At 41.2% G+C, this 7,603-nt stretch overlaps 1 long non-coding RNA gene across 2 annotated transcripts; it reads right to left on the bottom strand.

Annotated features, from left to right (window-relative positions):
* Positions 1-385: 385 nt before the first annotated feature.
* On the bottom strand, positions 386-6,152 carry LOC143273733 (uncharacterized). 2 transcript variants are annotated; one of them, XR_013051923.1, is made up of 3 exons: positions 4,473-4,772; positions 2,634-2,772; positions 386-1,220 (listed from the first exon to the last, which is right to left on the bottom strand). It is a non-coding gene; the product is annotated as an uncharacterized LOC143273733 (long non-coding RNA). The 2 variants fall into 2 exon arrangements; XR_013051922.1 differs by lacking the exon at positions 4,473-4,772 and adding an exon at positions 6,087-6,152 and having other exon boundaries at positions 387-1,220.
* Between the last annotated feature and the right edge of the window lie 1,451 nt (positions 6,153-7,603).

Genomic DNA, 7,603 nt, shown 5'->3' with positions numbered 1-7,603 from the left:
TCCACATGAACCTGAACTCAGTTTTTAGCCTTGACTAGCTTTAACACCTTCTGAGGTCTGGGATTACAAGTGTGTAACACCACATCAACCTAGATGCCATCTTGTACGTGATATGCCCTTTGCAAGTGTTTCCTCCAGTCAGTGGCTATAATCTTACTCTTGGTGATGCTTTCACATATCTGAAATTCTATTATTGTTGTTGTTTTATCTGTTTGTTTTGGGACAGGTTCTCACTATATAACATTGACTGTCCTAGAATTTACGATGTAGACCAGGCTGGCCTTGAACTCAAAGAGATATGTGTAACTCTGCCTTCCAAGTGTCCAAGTACTGGGGTTAAAGGCGTGCATCATCACAACTGGCCATAGCAGAATTTTTTTTATTCTTTACTCTTACGAGATTTATCCAGACTGAGGATAAGGATATGGCCATCTCTCGGAGACCATCATTCTACTCAGTATGATTAGCATGAAAGGGGGGGTGGGGACAGATGCTTCTATTCAAACTTTAAATTAAATTTATTTTTGAGTGGACATATAAAACAAAAAGTTGCATGAACTTATGGAGTACTGTTGTGGTTTGAATGTGAGTTGTTCCCCACAGGCTCATGTTTTGGATATTGGTCCCAGCTGGTCATGCTGTTCTGGAAGGTTGTGATGTTTTTAGAGGTGTAGCCTTGCTGAAGGAAGTGGGTCACTGGGGACAGGCCTTGGGGTTTAATGGCACAGATCCCCTTTCTGTCTGCTCTCTGCTTCATGACGCAAACATACTGTGATCAGTGGCCGTGTGCTCTTGCCGCCATGCCTCCCCCCACGATGAACTGCATCCCTCTATACACTTTTCTCTCCTTAAGTTGTTCCTTGTCGAATATTTCATCAGAACAGTGAGAAAGGCAACCAATGCATGCAATAATACTAAACACACCTATATTCCCCAATATTTAGACATTTTAAATTTTGGTGAAGTAAAGCTTATCAATTTTTTTTTCATTGACCTCACCTTAGTGATACGAACAAACAAACAAAAAACTTCACCAAAACCAAAATGGTCGAATTTCTATTTGTTAGGACTGAAAAAATGACTTCTAAATTATTCTTGTTGGGCTGGAACTCTGAGGATTCATTAATTCCTTCCAAACATGGGCACAGATGATACCTCTTCTGTGTAGCTCTCTTCAAATACCTAGGTTCCTTTATTAAGTCACCAGCTGGAGACATTTGCTGTCAGTTGTGGAGACAAGGAAGCAAGAGAGAAAAGAGAAAAAGGCTTGTGAGATATGATGTTGCCAGGGTGGAAAGGAGTGTGTAATGTACCCCCACAGTTCCAATGTCTTCAGTCTGTTACACAGCCAGCCTGACCACAGTGGAGGCCGAGACAGGTCATGAAACATGGATTTGGAAGAACGATTGTTTCAGTCATCTCCTCGGTTGTTATGAAAACTAAATGAGCTGCATTTGGAAACCACAGAGAAATATGTTCATTCAGCTTTGTTTAGAATTCTTACTTTTGTTTCTATGTTGTCAAGTGTGTGTGGGGGCTTCCGGATGACAGAACATACATAATTTGTTTATCACAAGTAAAACATGTCTGTAAACTGTCTGTTCATTTTCCTCCTGTGCAGGTTGGCTTTGAACTACTGACTGCTAACAGGCTGGGCTACTCTTCCCATGGTGGTTTTTATTGTTCTAGGAGAAACCATTTTGAGTAATCTCTATACAGCCAGATGTTGCCTGGTAGTCCTCCTAGCTCTGGGAACCCAAGACATTCTTTTTTCTTTTTCTTTTTAAATTTATTTTATGTATGTGGATATTTTGTCTGCATGTAAGTCTGTGCACCATGTGTGTACCAAATGCCCACAGGAGAAGGTGTCAGATCCCCTGGGACTGGAGTTACAGTTGTAAGCTGCCGTGCTGGAAATTGAGCCTGGGTCCTCTGGAAGAGTAGCCAGTGAGTGCTCTTACCTACTGAGCCATCTCTCCAGCCCCAAGGCTTTGTTTCTTGTTGCTCTAAAAACCAATTTGATATCAAAATCTTGCTCTTGAATCACCTCTGATTATTCATGGCTAGTCTGAAAAGAAGTGGTGCTCAGGAAATGGAAAGAGGAGAAAAGAGTTACTACTCCAAGGAGAAAAGGATCACTGCTCCAGGCCATCAAATTCGTAGAATAGAGCAGTGGGCCTTTGTGTAAATAAGGGTTTTACTGGGTGGGGAGGATTAAAACATTTGCTAGTCTTATAGAGTAGGGGAGACAAAAAAAAAAAAAAAAAAAAAAAAAAAAAGAAAGAAAGAAAAGAAAAGAAAAAAAAGAAAAAAAATTTAATTCCTCGTTCTAAACACAAGTCTTAGAGTATTTGATAGATAAGACTCATATTTGATATTTCTTATAGATCTCTTTTTTCTTTTTAACACTTTTCTTCAAACTCATTAAGATGCTAGATCTCTTTGTTTTTCTGTCCCATCTTGGAATATATATATATACTGTATGATGAAACTGTAATATAAACCTCTATCCATGCTGTATGAAAGGATGGCATGTAATAATAAGTCAGAAGACTCTGTAGCCAACAAGATTTATCATGTCTCATCCAGTCTCAGAGCTGTTCCCGTAGCAGAGGAATCAGCATATACCTCACCTGTCCTGTAGTCTTCCTTGGTTTCTTTTTTCATGTCTATAGCCGAGATTTTCAAGAGGTCTCCCCAAATCAAATCTGATCTTCATTAATTTTGAAGAGAACCGTAACTTTTTGTTTCCTGAGGAAACAAAGGCATAACCTGCCCCCATTGCAGCATATTTTTGACTTCCATTTTGAAGTTAAGACATTCTCAAAGTATAGAGGTTGGTTTAATTTAGCAGTTTTCATAATCCAATGTCTCTCAGCAACTATTGTTTTTTGTACATTAGTATTTAAAAATTCAAAGTCAACAAAGCACCATACAGGATCCAAACATGCTGTATATTTCACATTTTTGCATAGCTTATTCTTTTAATATTTCTTTACTTTCTCTTTAAAGACTTTATTATTTTTAAACTGTTTATTTTTTATGACTATCTATACTTATTTTCTTTTCTTTCTTTAGCATCTAAGCACATTTTAAAACATACTGTACCTTTTTAGAAGTTTCCCATGTCTGGACCTGCACTCTTTATTAAGTGCCTGCAGCATTCTCCGACCACATGAGACAAATCTTAAACTATCATGTTAGCCACCTCGTAGCTCAGCGTAGAGTTGGGTGCTGGTGCATGGCACTGATGGTTGGCTCCAGATTGCAGGCAGAAGCTGGTAGCTGCATCTCTGTATGCTGGCAAACACCAGCCTGCCTGAGAGACTGTAAGACTAGGAAGCCACATCCAGCTCCTTGTCTAGAACTTTTCTAAGCTATTTCAGACCCTATGTTTGGATATTAGAGCTCCCACATTGGGTGCCTTGTGTAGATAGACAGACTTTCTTTTCCACTGCCAGCCCCAAATAACAACACAGAGACTTATTATTAATTATGAATGCTTGGCCTTAGCTTAGACTTGTCCCACTAGCTCTTATAACTTAAATTAACCCATTTGTATTACTCTATGTTTTGCCTCGTGGCTTTTTACTTTTCTTTCATTCTGTATGTCTGACTCCCTCCATGTCTCATTGGCATCTCACTCATGCACCTAGCATCATCTCTAGTTTCTCTCTTTTTCCTGGAAGTTCCACCTATTTCTCTTGCCTAGATATTGGCCATTCAGCTTTTTATTATACAGTCACAGCAACACATCTTCACACTGTGGTGGTATTGTGTTCCCCAAAATATTGTGTACTCTAATAAATTTATCTGGGGTCAGAGAACAGACAGCCACTAGATACAAAGGCTAGAAAATGGTGGGACTCACACCTTTAATCCTAGCATTCCAGAGATAGAAATCCCTCTGGATCTCTGTGAGTTCAAGGCCACATTGAAAACAGCCAAGCATGGTGACACGCCTTTAATCCCAGAAAGCCAACCTTTAATCCCAGGGAGTGGTGGTAGAAAGCAAAAAGATATATAAGGCATGAGGACCAGAAACTAGAAGATTTTGGCTGGTTCAGCATTTGGCTGGTTAAGCATTCAGGCTTTTAAGCAGCAGTTCAGCTGAGAGCCATTGGAATGAGGACACAGAAGCTTCCAGTCTGAGGAAACAGGACCAGCTGAGGAATTGGCAAGGTGAGATAGCTGTGGCTTGTTCTGTCTCTCTGATCTACCAGCATGGACCCCAATAACTCGCCTCGGGTTTGATTTTATTAATAAGAACCTTTAAGATTCATGCAACATCACACAGTGTGTAACTATCCCACAACAGATGTTGGAAGGCATTGCTAGTTGGTCAGAGGTTGCAGTCGATCATGATCTGGCAGTTTTTTCCCAAAAGCTCAGGAACATGGATACTCCTACCCTCTCCAGTGAAATTTTCGGCTCTTTATCTACCCTCTCTGGGCCTGGAGGACTGATCTTACCTGAAAACTGTCTCTAAGCCATATGCCTGATTTATCTGCAGCTTGACCCTTGGCTGATACAAAGGAATGGGGTGGGCTAGAAGAGAGGGCTGAGAGAACCCACAGGAAAGGGGAAACCCGAGTCCTATGCAAGGTTCCATAGAATCCTCAGGGAAATAAGATTCTGTTCTCTTGACCAGGAGGCATTTTCTCTTAGGAGTCTTCCTTGCTACTTTAATATCCCATCTCCCTAAAGACCCTAGAAGCCATAGGAACCAGATTAGAGAGCAGAGCTTCCAAAATACTTTTGACATCTTTGGCCACCAGAAAGGAGGAAACTGGTCAGTCCCAAGGACATTTGTTTTAATCAAGAAAGAAACTGGTTACATTTCTTTAGGGTCTTTTAACCCTAAACTGCTTAATTAATTTGTATGGTCTGTTCTTATCACCCCTCCTTCTTCTGAAGATGTAACTCTAGCTGCTGTTATGAAATTGGAGTGATGACTGATCTGGCTTCTTCAAGTTGAATTTGGGATGTTGGGTGTGGCAGTATTGGGGTACCCCTCCAGATGGCCTATCTAAAAGACTCTGGCAGTTTGAATTTAATTGGCCTCATAAGCTCATTGGGATTGGCACTATTAGGAGATGTGGCTTTGTTGGAGGAAGTATGTCACTGTGGAGGTAGGCTTTGAAGTCTCAGTTCTGTTCAAGCCATGCCCAGTGTCTCAGTTCACTTCCTGTTGCCTGAGGATTAAATATGTAGAATTTTCAGCTCCATCATCATGTCTACCCGCACACAGCCATGTCCCACCATGATGATAATGGACTAACTGTGGTGGTATTCTATTTGTACTGAAATGTGATTTTAATTGTATGTTAATAAATAAAGTTGGCTGGGGGCCAGAGCTATTAGAGCCATAGTAAGAGTGCGGCGGTGGTGGCACATGCCTTTAATCCCAGCACTTGGTAGAAGAGCTAGATAGATCTCTGTGTGTTCAGGGATACAGCCAGCATTGGAGACATATGCCATTAAGACCTGGGGGGGCCGGGCAGTGGTGGGGCACACCTTTAATCCCAGCACTCGGGAGGCAGAGCCAGGAGGATCTCTGTGAGTTCGAGGCCAGCCTGGGCTACCAAGTGAGCTCCAGGAAAGGCACAAAGCTACGCAGAGAAACCCTGTCTCGAAAAACCAAAAAAAAAAAAAAAAAAAAAAAAGACCTGGGGGGCTGTACATACAGACAGTGACTAGGCAGTCACGTGTTTGGGTTTACAACCAATGAGAAGGCAGAACAAAAGACTATGAAAAGACATACACACAGGAAATAGCTCTCTTTGGAGAGCTAGGACCACCGCAGGAGGAAGGGTGAGATTTTAGCTCTGAGTTCTGACCTCTTGGCTTTCTCTTTTACATTGGTTCTATGTTTCTTATTTAATAAGACGGTTGGTTACATTACAACTAACTCTAAACTGAACTGTAAGCTGCCCAATGAAACATTTTCCATTATAAGAGTTGCCATGGTCATGGTGTCTCTTGACAGCAATAGAAACCATAACTAAGGCAGACTTCACTTGCTGGATGTAGTGGGGAAAGGCAGTCCTTACTGGTATCTGGAAAGGATTTTAAAATGTCCTTACCAAAATCCACTAGAATCTCTGGATGTGCTCACAAGAGCCTCCATTTTTCTTTGGCCTCTAAAGTTGATCTCCAGAGTGATGAACCCACAATTGGCTTTTATGACCTTTCATAGCTGTTGGATTAGCTAAAAGTCAATGAGCACAATGTCCTTCCCATATGGCCTCTAGATAGAGAAGAGATATTTAGCCATCATTTAATTTTTAGTGAAACAATAGTGGTCCTGTCTTCCTTGGCTGTGGACAGGTGCTTCAATGAGCTAAGGTCTGAAGTCTTATATACTGGCAACATCTTTTATCAAAAAGAAAATATTAGTAAGACATAGTTGTCTAAATAATATCTCATGTAGACTTGTGTCTAATGCTTGGGAGTGTGGGCCCTTGGATCATTATCAATTCCTAATATTTGCTTATACTTTCTTGCTGAGTGTTTAACACCATGCAGAGACCAAAATAAAATTTTCATTTTATATTGTCAAGGCCAGTTGAGAATCTAGTCCTCAGGAGTTACCTGGGCTTGAGAGGAATCTCTGACTATGTGAGCCTTTCCTTACCAGTTGCCTATGTGAGAATAAGGCAAAGGATTTGTTTAACCTGACTGTGCTTTGGAAGCACAGGGGGAATCTTTCCCCTCCGTTGACTGATAGCAGTTCCAACCATGCCCCCATGGTCGTGCATGCCTGGCAGGACACTTAGTCATGTCCACCTAGTCATTTCCGGGTCATACGTCCTGCGTGACCCATGCCCCATGGTTACCGTGGTCATGTAGCTGCACAGACATGACCATATGATCTATACGCATGCATGGAATAGCCACATGGGCCTTGTGCGCAGGCGCATCCTGGACTTTATAAGGAGGTGCCATGTTCCCCTTTTTCTCTCTTGCACGTGTCCTTCCACAGGCTTGATCATATCTACCCCTTTCTCTTTGTCTTGATAGAACTCTTGTTAGTGGATTCTGTCATGTGTTGTGACTTTTCCTTTGGGGCAAGAGGGCTGAAAACAAAACAAAACAAAACAAAAATAAAACCATCATTGACCCTCCTCCTTATAGACTGGACTGTGATTAGAATTCATTGAGTGGGATCTCCATGGCCTTCCTGAACAAGAGAATAGATGACTTCTCACAGTTACAAAGTGTTCCTAGAGATGGCTCACAGTCTCCTGGGACCTCATCAACCTTGGAGGGTGAAGGGAAAATATTCTTCCTTTTAGTTCCTCTGACCACATTAGAATAGACTTCAAGCATGGCTATTAAACACCCAGAAGATCCATCACAGCAGTCTGGGACTTTTAACTACTTTATACTATTTAAATAGCCAGACATTCCCAAATAAACTTTGACTAGACATACATTTTAGTCAGTCCTTGTAACTGTTAATCTTTGGGTTTGCAAACTTTAAGTCTCATCCTCTATATATTTTAAATAACTTACTCAGACCTTCATAACTTTCAAAAGCTGTCTAGTCTTTTCCACTTTGGACACATTCAACCATCTTCATTTATATAAGGCCCTCTTT

Source organism: Peromyscus maniculatus, chromosome 6 (assembly GCF_049852395.1).
Source record: "Peromyscus maniculatus bairdii isolate BWxNUB_F1_BW_parent chromosome 6, HU_Pman_BW_mat_3.1, whole genome shotgun sequence".
NCBI classification, from domain to species: Eukaryota; Metazoa; Chordata; class Mammalia; order Rodentia; family Cricetidae; genus Peromyscus; species Peromyscus maniculatus.
Note: the sequence above shows the minus strand (reverse complement) of the source record. Positions and strands in the feature narration are given on the sequence as shown.